The following is a 23,549-nucleotide window of genomic DNA, read 5'->3' as shown; positions in this document are numbered from 1 at the left end:
ACCCCCTCCCCTCATAGGTGGTATGTCCCCTATCCTCCAAGGTGGTACGCCCTCTATGCCCCCTCCCCTCAAAGGTGGTATGCCCCCTCTCCTCATAGGTGGTTTGGTGCTCAGTCGCTCAGTTGTGTCAGAGTCTTTGCAACGCTATGGACTGTAGCCCACCAAGCTCCTCTGTCCATGGGATTCTCCAGGCAAGAATACTGGAGTGGGTTGCCATACCCTTGTCCAGGGAATCTTTCCAACCCAGGGATCGAATCCCCGTCTCTTACACCTCCTGCACTGTCAGGTGGGCTCTTGACCACTAGAGCCACCTAGGAAGTCCAGCCAATGTCAGTATCACTCACTAACCCATCCTTGAAAGAGAAAGTAAAGTCGCTTAGTCGTGTCGGACTCTTGGCAACCCCATGGACTGTAACCTACCAGGTTCCTCCGTCCATGGGATTTTTCTAGCCAAGAATTCTAGAGTAGGTTGCCATTTCCTTCTCCAGGAGATCTTCCCAACCCAGGGATTGAACCCCAGTCTCCCGCATTGTAGGCAGAAGCTTTACCATCTGAGCCACCAGGGAAGTCCTACCAATCCTTGGGAGAGGCTATTGTTCCAAGAGGGAGTTGGCAACTAATTCCTTTACCCGGTTCAGTTCAGCCTAAAACTCTATCTTTTAGCACAACAAGGAAAAAATTTCCTCAAATTTTCCCAATCTATAACCACACTACTTATTCTTAGGGAAAGAGTGGGCCAGTGGGAAACTGAGTTGAAGTTAGCCAGAAGGAGTAGCAAACACCACAAATCAATTGTTCTTATTTTCTTAATAATTATGGTAATAATAACAACCACAATAACTAAATAACAATACTTGATGCTTATTATTATTATAAAGAAAGGTAATAACAACTGATCAAGTACTTTAGTGATTATTATATTCAAATACTGTTACAAGAACATTTATGTATTTCTTATTTAATTTTAATAATAACCCAGTTAAATAGGAGTACTAAGTGTCCTTTTGAGACCAGGAAACAAACTTAGAGAAGTTAACTTGCCAAAGATCGTATGGCTAATAAGTTGAGGAGGTCTAAACACATCTTTCTGGTTGAAATATTGGTTTTCTCAGCCATTGAACTATGCTATCCCCTGCTTTTCTTGGCCTTCATTACACTTTATTTTACACTCCTTCCATCTATATAATTTGTAATCAACATAAAATTATCAAGAGAAGATGAAAGGCACGCACTTCCTCCTTTAGATTCACATCTGTGTATAGCCAATGGAAAATAGAAGCTTGTATATGGCAACTGTTAAATATAATTTTAATAGTAACCAAGTTGATTTTTGATGTAGCAGCAACTTCTGCAGTTTTCTTTAAAAAAAAAATTTCCCCCCAAAACATTAACCCTGTTATTGCAAAGGAGAAACTGAGAATTGGACTATATCAAGCATATTTGTAACTGAAGAGTCCTATTTGTAACAATCACTTCATTTTACATATTAATAGCATTGGAGATGTGTGACAATTCTCAAGTAGAGCACAGAAATACTCTTCCACCTCTCTTGCAATGTAGCCTCCAGGAGATTACTGTACAAGAATATTCCCTGGAAGAGTACAGCTGGGGCTCTTGGGGGACTGAATACAAATGACAATCATTTCATGAGAAAATTCAAATCACTGCCAGGATACTGCTGCTTTAGAAACATTTATAAATTATGAATAATACTTAAATATAAGAATTCAAAAATGACTAATACAAAATTGACATGTGTACTAGTTAAAAATTCCTCCTGCCTCATTTCAATAAAAGAGAACATGCAAATATATAACAACAACAGTGATGCTGGACCATACTAATGGTCCAGTTTATTTTCACTGTTGTGGTTATATTAAAGTGGTTATATTAAAGTTTCTCTCAGAATCAATTATAATACTGGCAACTGTCTGAATATGCCCTCAGGTTCCATTCTCTGAGAGATATTCAGCACCAATCTATGTGTTCTCACAATTTTATTACAGGAAGTTTCCCTTAGGCCAATTAAGGTCCCTTTATCTTCCCTGGTAGCTCAGACAGTAAAGTGTCTGCCTATAATGTGGGAGACCCAGGTTCAATCCCTGGGTCAGGAAGATCCTCTAGAGAAGGAAATGGCAATCCACTCTAGTACTCTTGCCTGGAAGATCCCATGGATGGAGGAGTACGGTAGGCTACATTCCATGGGGTCGCAAAGAGTGGGACAAGACTGAGCGATGTCACTTTCACTTTCTATCTTAATTAGCTTAACTAGAATCTCTTTACAATCTAAAAGAGCATGAAGTTTAAATGTCTTACTGCTGTTTCGGCAGTTGATTCTTTCAGTTCCTGTCTTATTTGGTTTGGGAAGTAGAATAATGACCTTGAATGACAATCCACTCTAGTATTTTTGCCTGGAGAATTCCATGGACAGAGAAGCCTGGTGGTCTTCAGTCCATGGGATTGAAAAGAGTCAGACATGACTGAGCAACTGACACTCACTTGCTTCAGTAGTTCTAGCTATTTAAGGTTGTTATTATTTTTCTGTGTGTGTTTTGTTCTTTTACAGAGAGAAAGGTAATGTGAATAAACAAATGTCAGATTCTAGAAGCTGTGTAAGTTCCTTTTATAGTTATTATTTATCTTTTATTTAATCCTCATACAATAATGGCCTGAAGAAGGTTAGGGAGAGAAAAAAACTTGAAACTACAAAACTGAATCAAAGATTTGGTTCAAACCTCTACAATAAATGATGATGCTAGGATTTGAAAGTATAGTTCTGACCCTCCACTTTACTATTCCCAATATGCAATGCTTTCTCTTAGGCTATGCCTAAATTGTCATAGCAGATGTTTATAATGTAGAGGAAGAATGTCACCTGCCCTATCACTAACCAAAGGATGTTGTGGCCTTTATGCCAGCAGCCTCCACAGTCACCCCTAACTGTGCACCCTGAGGGGATTCAGTATGGAGAAAAATAGGAAACTGGCTGCATATGCCTGAGGTGCATATCAAAGGGATGATTTCAATGAGCCCAGACTTTTGCATCTTCCCCTGCACAGAAAAGTGCTAAATTCCTTAATTGGAGATGTCTGGTTTTCTTTAATTAACAGTAATCTTTTGATGTTCTGACTCCCTGGTTTTTGTTGCAAAATTGTATATCCTGGCTCCTCCCTTATCTGCAAACAGGTTTCTTAGGAGACAGGTAACATTCGTTCTCTGGTATTTCCATCTTTTTAAGAATTTTACACTTTGTTGTGATCCACACAGTCAAAGGCTTTAGCATAGTCAATGAAGCAGCAGTTGATGTTTTTCTGGAATTCTCTTGCTTTTTTGATAATCCAACGGATGTTGGCAATTTATCTTTGGTTCCTCTGTCTTTTCTAAATCCAGCTTGTGAAGTTCTCGGTTCATGTACTGTTGAAGCCTAGCTTGAAGGATTTTGAGCATCACCTTGCTAACATGTGAAGTGAGTTCAACTGTGTGGTAGTTTGAACAATCTTTGGCATTGCCTTTCTTTGGGATCTAAATGAAAACTGACTTTTTCAGTCCTGTAGCCACTGCTGAGTTTTCCAAATTTGCTGGCATATTGAGTGCAGCACTTTAACAGCATCATCTTTTAGGATCTGAAATAGCTCAGCTGGAATTCTATCACCTCCACTAGCTTTGTTCATAGTGAGGCTTCCTAAGGCCCACTTGACTTCACACTCAAGGATGCCTGGCTCTAGGTGAGTGACCACATCATTGTGGTTATCTGAGTCATTAAGACCTTATTTGTATACTTTGTGTATTCTTGCCACCTTTTCTTAATCTCTTCTGCTTCTGTTAGGTCCTTGCTGTTTCTGGCCTTTATTGTGCCATCTTTGCATGAAATATTCCATTGGTATCTCCAATTTTCTTGACTAGATCTCTAGTCTTTCCCATTCTGTTGTTTTCCTGTATTTCTTTCTACTGTTCCTTTAAGAAGGCTTTCTTATCTCCCCTTGCCATTCTCTGGAACTCTGCATTCAGATGGGTATTATCTTTCCCTTTCTCCTTTGCCCTTCACTTCTTTCCTCAGCTATTTGTAAGGTCTTCTCAGACAACCACTTTGCCTCCTTGAATTTCTTTTTCTTGAGGATGGTTTTGGTCACTGCCTCTTGTATAATGTTACAAACCTCCATCCATAGTTCTTCAGGCACTCTGTCTACCTGATCTAATCCCTTGAATCTATTTGTCACCTCCACTGTATAATCATAAGGAATCTGATTTAGATCACACCTGAATGGTCTAGTGGTTTTCCCTACTTTCTTCAATTTAAGCCTGAATTTTGCAATAAGGAGTTCATGATATGAGACACAGTCAGATCCTGGTCTTGTTTTTTCTGACTGTATAGAGCTTCTCCATCTTTGGCTGCACAGAACATAATCTGATTTTGGTACTGACCATCTTGGTGATGTCCACGTGTAGACTCATCTCTTGTGTTGTTAGAACAGGATGTTTGCTATGACCAGTGCATTCTCTTGGCAAAGTTAGTCATACATTTCTGAATTTTAGTTATTGGTGATTCAAACCACATGTATACATATAGAACACTTAGATATCTAAATATTCTATCTATAAGAGGAGAGAATATTTCATAGTGGGAAGAGCAGGGTTTTTTTTCTTTAATTTTATGAAATAGCATTCAAATACAAGTATTCAAAGTATGCCCAAGTCCACTCTAAAATATTCAACTTCAAAACATTAGTGAAGAACACATGCATGTTCTCTACAACTTCTCCAGGTAACTTATTTAGTGGAATGTTGCCCTTTTGGCCACCATCATTTCTGATTTGGAAATCTGTAACAATTTTCTCCCCTAGCTTCTGTTTTTTCTCCCAACTATTAATAGTATGTTCTCCACACAATAGCCAGAGTGGATCCATTTAAAACACCTCATATCCTCACACACTTCTATACCAAATCAACCTGTTTCCACCTCACTCAGAATAAAAACCAAAGTTCTAACTATGGTTTATAAGGCCTTACAAGACCTGACCCCCTTGACATGTGTGAGCTCTTCATTTTGTAGTCTCTGTCTCCCTTATTCTGCTCCAGCCACAGTAGCCACCTTTCTATATCTGAAGCACACCAGGCAAACTCATGCCTCAAGGCCTCTGTACCTGCCCTTTCTTCCTTCTATCTGGAACACAATTTCTCAATATCTACATGGCTTATACCTTCGCCTCATTCAAAAATTTATTCAAATGCTTGTTTGTTGTTGTTGTTGTTTTTTATAAAGTGAAAGTTTACTTATTTTTTATGTGTCAGTTGGAGTTCCAGGTTATTGGACCTCTTGACTCCACACAATCTTTTGTTGTTCTTTTTAGTTCCCCAACCAGAGATTGAATCTGGGCCCTGGCACTGCGAGTGTCGAGTCCTAACCACTGGACCACCAGGGAATTCCCCAATGCTCTTTTTTTCTAGTGAAATTTTCCCTAACCATCTCTTTAAAATTGCAGAGACCTTCCATCCCAAGTTTTATCCATCCATTTTCTCCATAGCACTTAGCATCATCTATTTTATACTTTATTTATTGTTTTTTCTTTCTTTTTTTCTTTTGCATTCAGACTATCAGTTGTATGAGGGCTGTGACTTATCTGTTTATTTTTTTCACTTCTGTGTGCCTAGGACCTGCCACAGGGCACAATACATAGTTTCTCAACAATAATTTATTGAATAAATACATAAATGAATACACATCATTTCAAAGATGACTTCCAATAATTCATGTATTTATTCCTCACATTCTTATATAACAAACCTCTATGTACAGGCCCTATATCAAGCACTGAGGATAAAACACTGAATTTGAAATTTATTTCCAGTCATCTCATGGAATAGATAGGTAGTTACAACAGGAGATATTTCAAATTTACAAGACACATCTGGCATTTCCTCTGCTACCTTAATTCCATTTTTTGGGATAGTTTTCTTTTTATTGATGGTGACCAAACGTAATATTCTCCTGTTTAGGCTTTTAATTGCATGAAAAACTTATTGAATAAGCCCTGATGTTTTCCTTCATGTTCTGCCAAACATTCTTCCCCAAACTCTGGGTTAAATCTCAGGTAGAATACAGCTTTGCAATCAATAATTAGGTATTGAAAAAATTCTAATTTTCTAATATTAAAATCTCAAGCCCATTTCAAGCTTCTTTTTGGGTCATGTCTTATCCAAAGCAAATCCATAGCCAAGCCTAGAGTTAGGGTGATGGGAAAGTATGCCCCAGCTAAGGCGGGTATCATAGCAAAATTGCAAAGCAAAGGGTGTGGGTAAAAGGAAGGATGAAGAATTGGGGACATTTAATGCAATCTTCCACAATCTTGGATAAGACAGCTGTAACTCAGAACTTTGACGGGGAAAGAGGGATATGCATGAATACTATAATTATAGACTGTATGGATATTTACAAATTTTTATTCTCAGCTGAAAACAGCATCCTGTTGTGTGCACTGCTGGAGTAGCAGCTATTATCTTCCCAATGCTCAGAGGTAAGAACCAGTTTAAATATTTACTTGGATCCACAAGCAGTTTCTATTAGCAGTAATACATTCTTCACTATGTGCCTGGCTTCCTTGGAAACTCTAACATCTTTTGCTTATACAGCATGGATTTAAAAGAGAGAGAAAGAAAAAGGGAAATGGGTTCTTTGACTGTAAGTTGCATGCTCTTCTCCTTTTCTATTTCAATGTGTATATGTGTGCTCAGTTGCTCAGTCGTACCAGACTCTTTTGTGACCCCCTGGACTGTAGACTGCCAGGCTCTTCCATGGAATTTTCCAGGCAAGAGTACGGGAGTGGGTTGCCATTTCCTCCTCCAGGAAATCTTCCCAACCCAGGAATCAAACTCACATCTCTTGGTTTCCTGCACTGGCAGGCAGATTCTTTAGTGCTGAGCCACCAAGGAAGCCCTCTGTTTAAACAGTTACTTGTAGACTCTTTTTGGGTTTTGTTTCAAATTCCATAATTCATGGATCCTCTTCTTGTCTAGATAGAACATATTATTTCTTGTTTCTATCTAGATCTACAGGAATAACATTAACTGTCAAGTTACTAATTATCTTATAATCATGTTATAAAAGTAATGGCAATGAGCATAATTTGGAGTTAAAAGCTGATCAGTTTTTGCTTACAGATAGTAATCATCTTCATTTCTTCGGTATTGCATTATATATACTTATATAATAAAACATACATTTTCACTTTGTAGGCAGCAATTAATTTCAACTTAACATTTTGGCCTTAATCCCATTAACATCTAAAGGCATGCCTTGAATATATTTGATTTTTATGAGATAACTGGATTGAGTTGGAAACAGAAAAAAAGTGTTTTCATGATAAGAAAGGGAAAAACTTTAACGCTTTGAATAATACTGATTTTGGACTCACTACTACTTGAAGTGTGAAGATCTGGTTCATTCCTCCTGAAAAATAACCTTTTGTATTTTGTTACTCCTAAGTGGTCTGCTATCACTTCCTTAGGCAGGAGAACTGGCATGGTGGTATAAGAATGTATTTTTGAATGACATGATAACATCATTCAGAAAAATACCAAGTTTTTCTTTACAGTTACTTGTAAGAAAGGCACACCTCTCTTTTCTCATGCTATCATTGCCTTATTTTAGTTTCTCAGCAGCACTTTCATAGTCTAGAGTTAGTACTGTTGTAGCCATGCGTTCCAGGAAACAAACTCACTCAAAAGGACAATGCAGATAGTGGAGTGCAGTTTATTACACCGGCAGGCCCAAGGCAGAAACTCCTGTTAGCCAAGGATCCCGACCAGTTTTTGTGAAAACCTTATATACCCTAAGTGTACATGCTCAAACCCACCTCCCCAAATTCTCTGAAACTAGTCTGAACAAAGGAAAAGAAAGATACAATCAATCAAAGTTAATCCATGATTCGTATGCCTTAAGCCTAAGTAGTTAACAGTGGGTAATAATAGGCCTGTGGTCATACCCCAATAAGCATAATAGAATTTATGATTCTATTTGGTTACACAGATAATTGGGGTATTCTTTTAGTAGGTACGAGCCCTGGGGTGCTTCCAACCAGGGGGTCTGGTTTTCCAGTTGGTATGCTGTTTCCAAAGATACTGGGCATATAGCTCAAAGTCCACAGTCCAGCCCAAGATGGAGTCCTGCTTTCAAGATGGAGCCTCTTCTGTCTGTTTCCTCCTTCACTACATCATTTGTTTATTTTTATTGTCTTATTCTATATCCACTCTACTCCCCCAACCCATCAAAGGCCAATATGGGTCTCAGCCAGTCTTATTCTCCTCTGTATTGCATTGCCTACAAGATTGATAAGCACTTAGCGCATGTTTGATGAATGGGCACATTAAAGAATGTGTAATGATCACTCTTTCTATGTGCCACAGAGACATGGATAACATTTGAAAGAAAACTTCTCATTAAGTGCATCCTCATTGAGATGTCACTGCCTGTCAGTGGGTTTGTGTTTTAGCCCTCCTAGAAGTTTACAGTCAACTCTCCTTTTTCTACATTTGATAGTTTAATTATCAACACTTTCTTCTCAGCTCTTCCATTCTACTCCAGTTATCTTTCAGCAAAGATTTCATCTAATCCTTCACCAAGAGATTAGACACCAACCCAAGGTTCACGTTCCATTTTAAAACAACTTTATATTATGTCTAGCAATTTCTGTCCGTTCTCCTTCCATTGGGGAGTGAACCTTCAGGTGGTGGTGGTGGTTTAGTTGCTAAGTTGTGTCTGACTCTTGCAACCCCATGGACTGTAGCCTGCCAGGCTCCTTTGTCCATGGGATTCTCCAGGCAAGAATACTGGAGTGGGTTGCCATTTCCTTCTCTAGGGTGTCTTCCCAACCCAGGAATTGAACCCAGATCTCCTGCATTGCAGGTAGATTCTTTACCAACTGAGCTAACCTGTTAATCTGCACTTTACATATCATGCCCTTTTCTGGCTTTCTGAAACCTTATGCCACAAATTATTCTGTGATTTCAATCTTTAAACTCTGCCTTGGAATAATTTCTTTTCCTCCTTCAATTAAATGCGTTCAAGTGTTTTCCATCTTAAAACAGTCAAACAGACTCTAAAAACAAGAATCACATTCATAAGTTTAGCCCTAACACTGATCACCCTAAAACAAGGGCAAAAATGTTTGTGATGTTCACCTCTTTGTTCCCAAGATCTAGAAAAGGGCCTGGTACATAGCAAACACACAATATAAAGATTCATTCATTAAACCAGCTCTTAACAATTGCTAATGTTTGCTTTGTAGCAATTATCATTCCAAGTACTCCATAGGGGTACTCACTTACTCTTCATAAGTTAGATACAATTATTAGTTTCACTTTACTGATCCAGAAACTGGGATACATCAAAAGTAAGTAATTTTTTCAAGGTCACAGATACCTTGCACTCAATCTCTAGACTTGCTGTCTCTCAATTATAAATAGATAGTAGTACCTGCAGCAAGAACTTCCCTGGTGGCTCAGACAGTAAAGCGTCTATCTACAATGAGGGAGATCCGGGTTCGATCCCTGGGTCGGGAAGATACCCTGGAGAAGGAAATGGCAACCCACTCAAATCCCGTGGACGGAGGAGCCTGATAGACTGTAGTCCATGGGGTGGCAAAGAGTCGGACACGAGTGAGCGACTTCACTCACTTCACTCACTTACCTGCAGCAAGAGATGGATGGATGGATAGAAGGAGACATCTCTATCTTTCTATCTCTATTATATTAAACAGTGTTCAATCCTAGGTGGAAATAGTTCATTATAAAAATAATTAAGCCCCTCCTTATTTTATGAACCTCTGTTGCTTTAGTATCTGATTTCATTAAACAGACATTTTCAAGTTCTCTCCTAAACTTCTTTCTGCATGAGGACAACAATGTTAATAACTTTGCCTGAGTTTTCATACTGAATAATTTAGACTTGAACCTCAGTAGTTAGACTCAAGAATCTGTGCACTCTAAGCTCTTTGCCACACTGCAGGTCACCATTCTTTTTTCCTTTTCTTTAAATGGATGCTGAAGCTATGCTATATATTGATGGTATACAATCATCATTAGAATCCTAATCATTTTTGAGACAAGCAAATATATGTCTATATCCCCCTTCCTATCCCTCACACTCCCCTCTTTTTCTCTTTAATGGAAGGCACTAAGAACAATTAGATATCTAGTGCTTTTACTTGGTCATGTCTCTCCCTTAAAGTATTTGCCTCCCAAATAGAAACATTCAAAGTATACTTTTCATTCTTTTTTCTCATACCTCTGATTGCATTAAGCTCCAACTGAAATACTTTCCCCTTCAGCCATATCTTGTCCCTTTTACTTTTTGCCCTTTTTTCCTCTCCATATGTCTTTTTTTTTCCTTTCTGTATTTCTTTCTACTTCAAACTCTTACAAAATCTTTGTAAACGTAGGTTTTAGAGCCATTTTTAAAATTATTATTCAGTAGGATCATTTTTTGTACTAATTATATTATGGAGCCTGCCATTAATTTTTCCAGTTACATCCCTTTTAATGCAGTTGTATATGAAGAACCCCTTTTACAGTTTTCTATTTGAGAGTATCTGATACCTTTCTCTTCTCTTCTATGCAAACACAGGCGATTGACAGCTAGCACTGGATTACTTAATTGGCTGTATTAGCCTGAGCAGCTATTTCTTTTGCTTTAATTTTAAAGACCTCCAGGTAAAGAGATAATTTTCATATAAATATTTTCTAATATCATTCAGCATGTACCAACAGGACACTTTCTTGCCTTTTCTCTCAAATAAGCCTTACTATTTTAATTTCTTACTATTCTCCATTCAATGGCAGAGGTAAAAATGAGGGTTCACATATACTGAATTGCTTTCTTTCATCTAAAGGTAAGTGCCAGTCTTCTTCAGGCCACACATCCCAATCTCACCATGACATTTATGATCTGTTTTGTAACAGACTGTTAATTTGGCCTTTGGGGGGTTGCATTTTGTCTCTTCACAACAACTAACTCTAGTTGTATCTCTCAAAGAGAAATATCATTGAATATATAGCAATTCCAAATATCTTTAAAGAAATCCTCCATTATTCTAAAATTATACATGCCTAATTATCCAGTCTCCATGTCATGTGTACTCATGTTGCCTTCAGCAATATAAGTCTGTGTTTCACTTTAATTCGACAATGGAATAACGAAAAGGAAGAATATGTGCCCCCTCCTTTTTTGCAATATTCTTGAAAAAATTGCTCTGGGCATATACAGGAGTCTTTGCCATTTATTAAGAATAATCAGCAAAGGAAAGCAAAGAAAAATGATAAGACATATCCATTCCCTAGGGCTTTAATGTTCAGGCTCAACTGGAGTCCCAGGGGTATTTTAACACCTAAGTCCTCTGACTACAAATCTGTCCCTCAGGTCTTTTCAGTTATTTCAGGGAAGTGTCAGTTGCTTATGGTACAAGAAGCAATTATTCCCACGCAGAAAATAGGTCAAAGAAAGAAAGGAAGAAACCTAGTTAGTGAAACAAGGTGCTGAAAGAAGAAAACTCAAAGAGAAAATAAAGAAGCACATTGAAAAAAGTACAATGATGTATATTTACTCTTTTATATTCAAAAGATAAGTATAAATACAGTGACATATAGCTATATTCATCTACATCTATATCTGCATCCATATTTATATTTCACCCATATATGCCCATATATTCAGTCTGTAAGTGGGAAGAAACAGACCTGGTGATTAAGAATTCAAACACAAAAACAGATACTCAGTTGACACTGAGGCTCTGGCAGGTCATGTGACATAGACAAGACACCTATTATGTCTGGGCTTCAATTTATGCATCTTTAAAGTGGAACCTTTACCTCATTTGGTTGTTATGGGATCAAAAAAGTAACAGATATAAAATACTTAATCCAGTGCAGGATGAAGTTATTATTTAAACACGTTGTTTCATTTACAAATCTTATATGTGAACAACAACAGTGACAAAAGTGTTCTGTAACACACTTCACTGCCTTTTAGGTGAATGGGCCCAAGAAACTGAAGGCTCTTTGTTGCGGTTAGCTGAGTGCCTAGGTGTTAAATGTAAATTTATTAAGGCTTGGATGTGGGCCCGATGTAACAAAAGATTGAGCTGTTTAGAGACCTCAGAAAACTGCTTTAAACACAGCAAGTCCCTCTGTTCATGTCCCTGGCCTGGGCACTATTTGAGATGAAGGCAGCAAAGGAAAAGCTCAGAGAAAGAAAGAGACCTGAGGATTGGCTCCCTGCCCAGGTGGCTATTGAGGAGAGGCTAGTCTAAGGAGCATTTGGACTGAGATGGTGAGTGCTGTGTAAGAGTCCTCCTTCCAGGAGCCCACGGAGCTCCAGGTAATCTTGCCCTTTCTCAGTACCCTTGCTGTTAATTAATTTTCTTATGAAAATAGGTCAAGTCACTTGGTTTCACTTACAGCTTGAGTCCAGAGCAGAGTCAATCTGTGCAGTCTGAACCTTTTCATGGGTTATTACTTAGACAAAAGGACTTTAAATTGCTGAGAATGCTAGGATCAGGATAGCTGCTTCCCTCAGGTAAGTATGCTACCCTGAGGTGTAAAATTTCCTACAATGGTATTTTCACTACCAAAGTCATTTCCTAACTCCTGTATATTTTCTTTAGTTACCTATTCACTGTTCAAAATTTCTAAATTTTCCTAGATGTCTAGATGTTTCCAGTGTAGAGCCATTTTATATTTGAAGATATTTACTTGTCTCTTATAAATAAAAATAACATTCATCTTCAAGGGTGTAACAGTTTTGCAAAATAAATTTCCCCCCAAGAATGTGAAAGAGCACACTCAGGAGCTAAGCAATCATATTGGACTCAGGAATATTCTGAGAATTAGACCCAGATTTATTGGGTAGGTCACATAACTCCTCTTTTTGCCTCAGATTCCTTTGTGATGTGATTGGAATAATAATGAGACTTCTCTTTTGAGACTGGACCTGGGAAATAAAATTTTAAAAATGTGAGCCCCTAAGTTTTGGCATATAAGAGCTGAAAATACCAGAGAATGAATTTCATGCTCAACTAACAAAATTAATTGCAGTAGTGTTTAAATGCAAAGCAACACACTGTCATGATTAGACATTTAAAATTGGAACTGATATTTATGAATGAAAAATGAAGTTATTTCAAGTATCCAGTGAATACTGACTGCCTAATATGAGCCAGGACATATGCTAGTAACTCAAAGGTAAATGCTAAGAAGAGGGCTTACTCTTCATCTCTCTTGAATTTTCAGCCTTGAAAGGGAGACAGTTAAACCCTTTTACTATAAGTACCTTATAAGGCACACAAGATAACCTAGACATATCAGGAAATCATTCCATATAATGGTTAAATTATAGCTTGAAGTCTACTTGGAATTATGGATGTGTCTGTGGGAAGGTGGCAAGGGGGGAAGAGGAAAAGTAAGTACTAGGTCATGAAAATCATAAACGAAGTAAACCTGAAAGGATGACCATGGCAGTACCTTATCTGTATTAGAATTGTGTGGAGAATGGAGACGGAAAACAAGCCAGGCATCTTAATAAAGAATGTTGCAGAAATCTTAGTGAGAGATGGCTGTGATCTGAGCTACAGTTTTAGTAGTGAGGGTAAAGACAAATTGATAAATTCAAGAGACATTTAATGGTTTTAATTAACAGAATTTTCTGTTAATTGATTGATTAGAATGAGGGTGATCGGGGCAAGTGGAGACACAATAAAAAAATAATTACCAACTTGGTGGTTGGTGATGTCTTTCAATTAAAAACAAGAGCAAGTTTAGGAGGGAAATGTTAGGTTAGTTTAGTTTGGAGAAATTAAACGTATAAGACAGAATATCACAATAATAAGTCTGTGGTACGATTAAATGATTATTTAATCTTCTTATTCTATTTATGTGGATGTGACACAGTAATGCTCTGCAGAGAGTATTTGGAGGTACTTTAGAAATGATGAACTGAATATTTTCATAGCTATTTCATCAGAAAAGCTCAAGGTACCTCTCAAGGCTAGAGAAAGAGATGTAAACGCATAGTAAAAGAAACTACTGCAAAATTGGCAAATGAGGCGAATTTTGCCTCCTGTGCTTCTCTTTCCTCTTGCAACATTGCTTTTCTTAATTATTTAGACTTGCTCCTGTTTAATTCTTGCCAAAGTTCATCACCGTATCAACAGATAAACGTGTTTCACAGGTTGTGAAGGGCGAGATTAAGAATTGTAGCCCTTCTCTTTCTTCCTCTGCCAACAGTTACTACCTAGAACAAATGGAAAGCAGGCAACTCATAGGAAGAAGGATGACACAGCCTGTGTTCTTTTCTCATCCTTAAATCCCTGGAAGTAACAGTGAATAGGAACTAGATTTGTTTCCCCAGATCTTTTACCTTTCCTTTCCTGAAAAGTTGCAAGAACGATATATAGGACATAACCTTCCTGCTTTCTTTGAGTAGATTTAAAAAATAGCATGGTGATTGATCTGGGGAGGTCTCAGTTCAGTTCAGTTCAGTCGCTCAGTCATGTCCGACTCTTCACAACCCCATGGACTGCAGCACGCCAGGCCTCCCTGTCCATCAACAACTCCCGGAGTTCACTCAAACTCGTGTTTGTTGAGTCAGTGATACCATCCAACCATCTCATCCTCTGTTGTCCCCTTCTCCTCCCACCTTCAATCTTTCCCAGCATCAGGGTCTTTTCCAATGAGTCAGTTCTTCACATCAGGTGGCCAAAGGGACCTTCAGCTTCAGCATCAGCCCTTCCAATGACTATTCAGGACTTATTTCCTTTAGGATGGACTGGTTGGATCTCCTTGCAGTCCAAGGGACTCTCAAGAGTCTTCTCCAACAACACAGTTCAAAAGCATCAATTCTTCAGCACTCAGTTTTCTTTATAGTCCAACTCTCACATCCATACATTACCACTGGAAAAACCATAGCTTTGACTAGATGGACCTTTGTTGGTGAAGTAATGTCTCTGCTTTTTAATATGCTATCTAGATTGGTCATAGCTTTTCTTCCAAGGGGCAAGGATCTTTTAATTTCATGGCTGCAGTCACCATTTGCAGTGATTTTAGAGCCCCCCAAAATAACATCTCTCACTGTTTCCACTGTTACCCCATCTATTTGCCATGAAGTGATGGGACCAGATGCCATGATCTTTGTTTTCTGAATGTTGAGTTTTAAGCCAACTTTTTCATTCTCCTCTTTCATTTTCATCAAGAGACTCTTTAGTTCTTCACTTTCTGCCATAAGGGTGGTGTCATTTGCATATCTGAGGTTACTGATATTTCTCCCGGCAATCTTGATTCCAGCTTGTGCTTCCTCCAGCCCAACATTTCTCATGATGTACTCTGCATATAAGTTAAATAAGCAGGGTGACAATATATAGCCTTGACATACTCCTTTCCCGATTTGGAACCAGTTTGTTGTTCCATGTCCAGTTCTAACTGTTCCTTCTTGACCTGCATACAGATTTCTCAGGAGGCAGGTCAGGTGGTCTGGTATTCCTATCTCTTTAAGAATTTTCAACAGTTTGTTGTGATCTACACAGTCAAGTGAATGAAAATGATTCCAGGCTAAACTGGCGGCGGGGGAGAACCCTCTTTTCAATGCTTCTTTCTCTCTCAATCTCAATCTCTCTTTCTCTCTCTGTGTAGCTGTCTTGCTTGGACTTTATTTTGACCTTTTCCTGTGCAGGCATTTGCTCAATACTCTTCTGCCAATCCAGTGCTCCTCTTCAAATCCTTATTGGAGAAGTTCCCCAAATCCATTTTTGCCGGGAGCCGGCATATTGCATATTGAGTGCATATTGCATATTGAGTGCAGCACTTTCCACAGCATCATCTTTCAGGATCTGGAATAGCTCAACTGGAATTCTATCACTGCCGGTAGCCAGTGTGAGGAACTCTGCCCATGACAAAGGTCATGAGGAAGGAGGCTCGGCATACGCAAAGGCGGGATCGAGCTTCAGGAGTCCCCCTGGAAATTCTCGAGCATATACCCCCAAAACCAGAGTCAGCCTACTTTCTGCTTTGTGCTTTCACCTACACCTCTGACTTTATGGGGGGCTGTCCCCCACTACCTCTCTCTGAAAAAAGAGTTAGCTTACAGTTCCAGTTAATAATTCCTGGGTGTGACAGTGTTTAACCTACAAACTCGTTTGGAAATCCTCTAGCCTGCCTGAATAGGTTTTTCCGGCCACATGTGATTATTCAGAGCCTTCCAACTGTGAGAGGCAGGAGATGTTCTAAACTGTCTAAACACAGATTCTTTTGAGTAGTTAAAAGATTGGTTAGAAATTGTATTGGTGAAGGGATTTTCACTTGTTGGGCCAATGTTTGCTGCTAAGTTTCCATATCCCTTACCTGCTGTGTCCCTGGCAGTGTATTGATTAATATAATTCGTGTAAGTAGTAGTTTTAATGTTTGTAACCTGGGACCCTTGAGTTAATTCTTTTTCTTGTTATAGCCCACCACACCTTTGCTCTGTAGGAATGCAACTTTATCTAATGCTTTTGGAGGGTGGCTCCTGACCAATCACCTTTAGAGAAAAATAAGTTTTCTGAAGAAAGGGTCTTAAAATGTTAACAGGCCTCCGGGCCAGAAGATGATGCAAATCACCTAAGCTTTTGCATATAATAAGTTTGCAGGAAGAAAGCCTGGCTTGCTGCCTGACTCTACCCCTTCCCCCATTATCCTCTATGCATAACTTAAGGTATAAAAACTACTTTGGAAAATAAAGTGCGGACCTTGTTCACCGAAACTTGGTCTCACCATGTCGTTCTTTCTTTTACCTTCTGGCTGAATTATTCAGCCTCTTTTCTCCACTGAATTTCCTCACTGAGCTATCCTCATTCTATTACTCTTTATATCCTTAATTAACATTTAACTAAGCAATTGTTTCCTGATCTTCGCCTATGCCGTCTCTCCTTCGAATACCCTGGATCAGCCGGGGCTGGACCCTGGCACATTTTGCCATCAAAACCTACAAACACTGTATTTCAAGGTATACAGTGTATGGAGAAGGGGGCTCAATGCACTTTTAGTGATAAGCAATGTCAAATTAGCCTATATAACACCATTTGAAGACAACTAACAAGTCTAAAAAATGCCCCACATTTTAAACTGCAAGTAAGCCTTCTATTATAAATCTTTCAGTTATTTTTAGGATGAAAATGCCTAGAATGTGGACTGTTAGCTCACCAAGTAGAGATGTATGGTCTGGTTGCAATGGCCCCATTGAGTTCACTCCCAACTATGATTCTCGATAACTCTTTAGTCTCATGTATCCAATTCTGCTTTGTCATTCTCTTATTTTGGGGATGGATATTTTTAGACTTGATATCCAGCAGGTCAATTTCTTTCTCAGTTATATACAGAGCTTTAAATATTGTTAATCCTATACCTCCAGGAATGACAGACAATTTGAACTAAAATAAAATATTAGCACTCACTCCTTCTTTGCACAGTAGCACTTTTAATTATGGAGGAGGTACACAATTTAAGATCATTTTGAAAATATAAATTCCCTCCTCTTGTTATTAAAGTATATACAAGTTGGAGAGTGGATTCATGCATTAAATTTGCTTATTGAGAAGAGGAAGTTGATTTTTGCTAGAGCCATTTAATTGTTTAAGAGTAATGAAATATCTGAAGGCATCTATACTTAGTTTTAAGAGAAATAAATATAGGGTGTCTCACCCATAAAGAGTTAGGATTATATTTCCTTTCTTTGCATGAAAGATGCATAATTCATAAGCTAATGAGTTGTAAAGGTCTTCTCACAAGTAAAATTATATTATCCCTCCCAAGAGTAAGATAGTCAAACTATTCTGTAATAACTAATTGAAGTTTATCTTAACATTTAAAATGTAATCTGTTCTTTTTAAATGCACCATTAAAACAATACTCAGATACAGAGAAGGTGAGAGTTACTAGAATGAGAATGGAGAGAAATCTTAAGATAGTATGTATGTATTTGTCTTTTGATGAAGACGAAATTCAACTGTTTAAAAAAAACAACTAGATATATAAGCATAGACCGTTTAGCAGCTCAAATATAACTTAAATGTTTTCAAGAAGCTGATTTCCTTTGGCCTTTATGGCTTCATCCCTGTGGTACAGAGTTTTCTGTGACGACTACCAAAGATTTTTATGCCTTTGTGAACCCCCCTCATTTGCATATGGGCTCAACCTACTGACTTACTCCTAACAAATAGAATATGGCAAAAGTGGGGGGACATCAACTGTAAGATGAAACTATAAAAGACTGTGACTTCTGTTTTGCTTACTCTCTGTCCCTCATTTTAGCACTCTCTCTGCCTTTTCTCTTTCTTGTTTGTTCTGATGAAACAAGATGCCATATGGAGAGGCTTATGTGGCAAGGAATTGAAGGTAGCCTCTGACCAACAGCCAGCAAGAAATGGAAGTCCTCTGTCCAACAGCCCTCGAGGAACTGCACTGGGATAACAACCACATAAGTAAACTTGAAAGCAGATTCTTCCCTGACAGAGCTTTCACATGAGATCATAGCCCTGTACAACACTTTGATTATAGCCTCGTAGTTCCTGAGCACCTGGATTCTGGCCTACAGATCCTGTGAGCTAATAGATGTGTGCTGTTTTGAAGCACTAAGTTTGGGAATAATCTGCTATGGAGAATTAAGTAATTAATGAAACCCAAATAAATATTCACTACTATACTGCATTTTATATATTTACATTTCTATTGTTTGTAAATTTATCAAAGTTCAGTGACAGCTGTTATGTAAATTAAACATTTATAAATATGAAACATGTTCGTAGTCCCAGAAGCCATTTTTAAACCAGGCTATTTTCATGGTGAATTTCTTTGTCACTAAAGGAGGAGGAAACATTATTTGGGATCTGATGGACAAGTAATTTTCCTCTCCACTATAATGTTAATCTGAGGTCCTGAGATTCACGACAGGTTATTACAGACATTTTGAGTGAGAATTTTTTTCTCTGTAAGAAGTTTCTAATACCTGTTCCTCTCACTAAATGACAGCAGTGGGTCCCAGATATTGGGACAACAAAAATGCACCAAGCAATTCAACATCCACCTGGAGAGGATCATATTGTTTCTAGATTAGAAGTACAAGAAATTTCTAGATGAGCTTCAGCTTTTCTATGGGCCTTCTCTCCAAAAAAATCAATGTCAACTGTTGACTGTTTCTATGCGTCTTTCTAGTGAAAGGATTCATGACTTTCGTATTACTAAAAAAGGCTCCTGGTTCCCAAATTTGTCAGGGACTGCTAGGAAAGTCCCTAAATATGTGTGTTTTTTAAATGTGTGTTTAAAGTTTTAACATATAGAGAGTAAATTAGAAGGGAGTATAAGTAGATGCTGGTGCAACAGATAAAAGGTTGTTATAGTAAAAAGTGGCTCAAGTTTGGGCAGTGTTGGATAAAATCCTAAAGCTATTCAAAGTACTTGTGATGTTTTTGATAAAAGGGTAAATCAGATATGTGTATGCTCAGTCGCTTCATTCATGTCCAACTCTTTGCGATCCTATGGACTGTAGCCCACCAGGCTCCTCCATGGGATTCTCCAGGCAAGAATACTGGAGTGGGTTGCCATGCCCTCCTCCAGGGGATCTTCCTGACCCAGGGATAGAACCTGTGTCTCCGGCACATCCTGCATTGCAGGTGAGTTCTTTACCACTGAGCCACCAGGGAAGCCCAAATCAGATGAGGTAAGGGAAGTGACATAATTGACTCTCCTTGGCAAAAATGTGAATTATGATGCCATTTAGTGGGTTAGAAAAATTAGACAAAGAATAGATTTGAGAAGGAAGATAATACAAGTTCATTGTGGATCTGTTAATCTGAGTGTTTTTGGAAACATAAAAGTCTTATTTGTTAGGATGGCAGCATTGGATTCACCATTAAAAATCCCCTTAACTGGATTTATTTACTTTTGCCTTGTTGGCTGATCAGCTAGACAAGAGTTGATCTGGACATATTACAGGTTAGATGGACATTTTAATTGCTATCTTGGTAAGATAAGCATTTCCATTCTGAAATCTTTTAAATAATTTAACTGGAAAACTTAAGTTTACTCTAAGCACATAATATTCATTTTAGTGTGTCTATTTCCTCCATCCCTTGACATATACTAGAGACTTAATAAAGTTTTGGAAATTAGAAATATGTTTTTCTAAATGACACCCACTACTTTTCCCTCCCAGACTAACATTGTTCATCATTTAGCAAATTGAATGAATTTTAGAAATGCAATAACTATTTTAGTTTGTGGTGATAAATGTGGTCCTATCTGAAGATTGGGTATGAGGGAAAAAATAGAATGTCAAATATTTTCTACATTTCAGAGGTAAGTCAATAGATAAAATGCTAATTTCAAATTTCAGAGTTCAGAAAATATGAATTCCTTTAGGTTCCCTGAAAAAGAGCTAATTATTTTTACTCATTTAAAGTTCTTGACATAGCTTCCTCTTATCTTTAGTCTTTCTTCAAAACTCACCTTTAAATATGCTTACTGCAATATTTTCAAAGTATATGGAATGAAAATGTGGACATCTATTTGGGTCATCACTAAAAACACTGGACAAATTTAACAATACCAGGAGGAAAAATTGATTTTTTAATGTATATACTTGGTACTTTGAGAACACTATCTTAAAAAAATCTGAGGGTATTTTAAATGAACTCTCTTAAGGTTTTGTAGAGTATTAGTGGGAAGAACTTGTAGAGAAAATGTGGTGGACAACTTCTCTTGAATATAAGTTATTAGAGTATCACCTCATTAACATTCTAAGCCCTTTTCTTTGTGTCAAGAAAGACATCTCTCAAGATCACATACTCTGTTATTTTGAGACTACCACTCTACATTTATAATAGCATCTAATTTATCTTTCAAGCAAGTCTACTGTACTCAGAAGAAGAATTTCAAATTGGCTTATTTTTCTCTGTATGTGTGTGTTTTGGTGTCTTCATTCTAGGTGTGGTTTTATTAAATCAGTGATAATATAAACCTTCAAGTAACTATCATCAGTAATCTAGCAGCTGCTTTTTTGAGAGAATTTAAGACAATTTTTAAACGTTTTATATGTTTCAGAGAGAATTTAAAACAATATTTAAACATTTTATATCAGTTTATCATATCAATTTTGGTAAAAACTTCTGTGAGTAATGCAAAATCACATCAGTAAAAGAGTGTTCTACTTCAAATAGAAGAGCACAAACTGTTCAACCATCTCTATGCATAGTGTAAGACAATATGCACTCATTTTCACAAACGGTATGCAGGATGGACTTTGAATATTCATAATTTATTAATACAAGACATGATGAAAAGGTGATTTTTGAAGTGCTAAAGGTTTTTGAAGTGCATAAATGTTATATAACTTTTTGTAAAATACTGTGTAATTGGTGATGGGGAAGAAAACCAGATAAATTGGCTTAATTTGCATAAGATAATAATAAAACCATTTTAGACATACTTTGGTATTGTTATAGCATATCTAATTGTGTCATTTGATATAAAAATCAAATCCTTTACCTAGATTTGAATAGACTCATTTCCACTTTTGTCTCCTTGGGCTTACTTAGGTTTAAAGCATGAAGGAGAATATTATTGTGCACAACCATGGTTTGGGTTTTGAAGTGAAGATGTGACAAGCTGCAAGTGATAACTGGCTCCCTTCCTTTTCCGTTTTCCACTCCCATTTGTATGTCATTTTTAAAAGTTTTGAGGTGCCATCTGTTCAGACAACCTTCATCAAAAAGTGATTCTCTGCTTCAAACAAACTGACCTAAGTTGAGCAAGAAAATGTACAGGGGTTGTAGAGGAAAGAATATGTGACTTCCATGGATTTAGATGCTCTGTTGTATAGTATTCTAGCATGAAGAAAACTAATGTGAGTAAGTTAAAATTTAAATCAACATATAAGCTGGAATCAAGATTGCCGGGAGAAATATCAATAACCTCAGATATGCAGATGACACCACCCTTATGGCAGAAAGTGAAGAGGAACTAAAAAGCCTCTTGATGAAAGTGAAAGTGGAGAGTGAAAAAGGTGGCTTAAAGCTAAACATTCAGAAAACTAAGATCATGGCATCCAGTCCCATCACTTCATGGGAAATAGATGGAGAAACAGTGGAAACAGTGTCAGACTTTATTTTTCTGGGCTCCAAAATCACTACAGATGGTGACTCCAGCCATGAAATTAAAAGACGCTTACTCCTTGGAAGGAAAGTTATGACCAACCTAGATAGCATATTGAAAAGCAGAGACATTACTTTGCCAACAAAGGTTCATCTAGTCAAGGCTATGGTTTTTCCTGTGGTCATGTATGGATGTGAGAGTTGGACTGTGAAGAAGGCTGAGCGCCAAAGAATTGATGCTTTTGAACTGTGGCGTTGGAGAAGACTCTTGAGAGTCCCTTGGACGGCAAGGAGATCCAACCAGTTCATTCTGAAGGAGATCAGCCCTGGGGTTTCTTTGGAAGGAATGATGCTAAAGCTGAAACTCCAGTACTTTGGCCACCTCATGCGAAGAGTTGACTCATTTGAAAAGACTCTGATGCTGGGAGGGATTGGGGGCAAGAGGAGAAGGGGATGACAGAGGATGAGATGGCTGGATGGCATCACTGACTCGATGGACGTGAGTCTGGGTGAACTCCGGGAGTTGGTGATGGACAGGGAGGCCTGGCGTGCTGCGATTCATGGGGTCGCAAAGAGTCGGACACGACTGAGTGACTGATCTGATCTGATATGAAGAGAAACTCAAGTGGTGCAGTGGTTAAGAATCCGCCTGCCAATGGAGGAGATGCAAGAGATGCAGGTTTGATCCCTGGATCGGGAAGATCCCCTGGAGAAGGAATGGCAACCCATTCCAGTATTCTTACCTGGAAAATGATCAGAGGAGCCTGGCAGGCTACAGTCCATGTGGTTGCAAAGAGTCGGACATGACTGAGTATGCACGCACCCACACACATAAGAAACTCAAATAGATAGTTCTGGTGTTTGCCATTTCTAATCAATGTCATTTCAAGAGTAAAGATATATTGTTTGCCTTTAGGTAAATTCTTTTAAGTATTGTTTTTTGATAATGGTATCAAAGGATTTGATTATCTGAGCACTGCAGATTAACAAGTATTAACAATTTCAAATAGAATTGGAGGATTATTAAACACCATTCATCTGTTCAGGGACAGCAAAACAAACAAAACAAGCTGCTAGAGATAAGAAAGTGTTTGTATAGTGTTTACACATCTCTTGACAATGTCTTAACTAGTAATCAGTGAAAATTCAAATCTTTCAAAATTATTTTTGGTCTCATAGTGATTTTCAGGTTAAATTCAAATCCTTCTCTAGAGCTTCACAAATCCTCTTCTATTAAAACTTGTAAAATCTTTATTGTACTAACTTAAAAAGATCAGAAAACATGACCCCAGAACTGCAGGAATTCCCCATCTGGCAGTGATGTCAAATGACTACTACACAAGATTACAATAATAATAACTGCAACAACAAAAACAAAACAACTTGTGG

The 23,549-nt window shown here is 37.9% G+C and overlaps 1 non-coding gene across 1 annotated transcript in view; it reads right to left on the bottom strand.

Annotated features, from left to right (window-relative positions):
* The window catches only part of PPP4R3C (protein phosphatase 4 regulatory subunit 3C), a 180,564-nt gene that overhangs the window by 3,538 nt on the left and 153,477 nt on the right, over positions 1-23,549 (bottom strand). The window lies entirely within an intron of this gene.

Source organism: Bos taurus, chromosome X (genome assembly GCF_002263795.3).
Source record: "Bos taurus isolate L1 Dominette 01449 registration number 42190680 breed Hereford chromosome X, ARS-UCD2.0, whole genome shotgun sequence".
Lineage (NCBI taxonomy): Eukaryota > Metazoa > Chordata > Mammalia > Artiodactyla > Bovidae > Bos > Bos taurus.
Note: the sequence above shows the minus strand (reverse complement) of the source record. Positions and strands in the feature narration are given on the sequence as shown.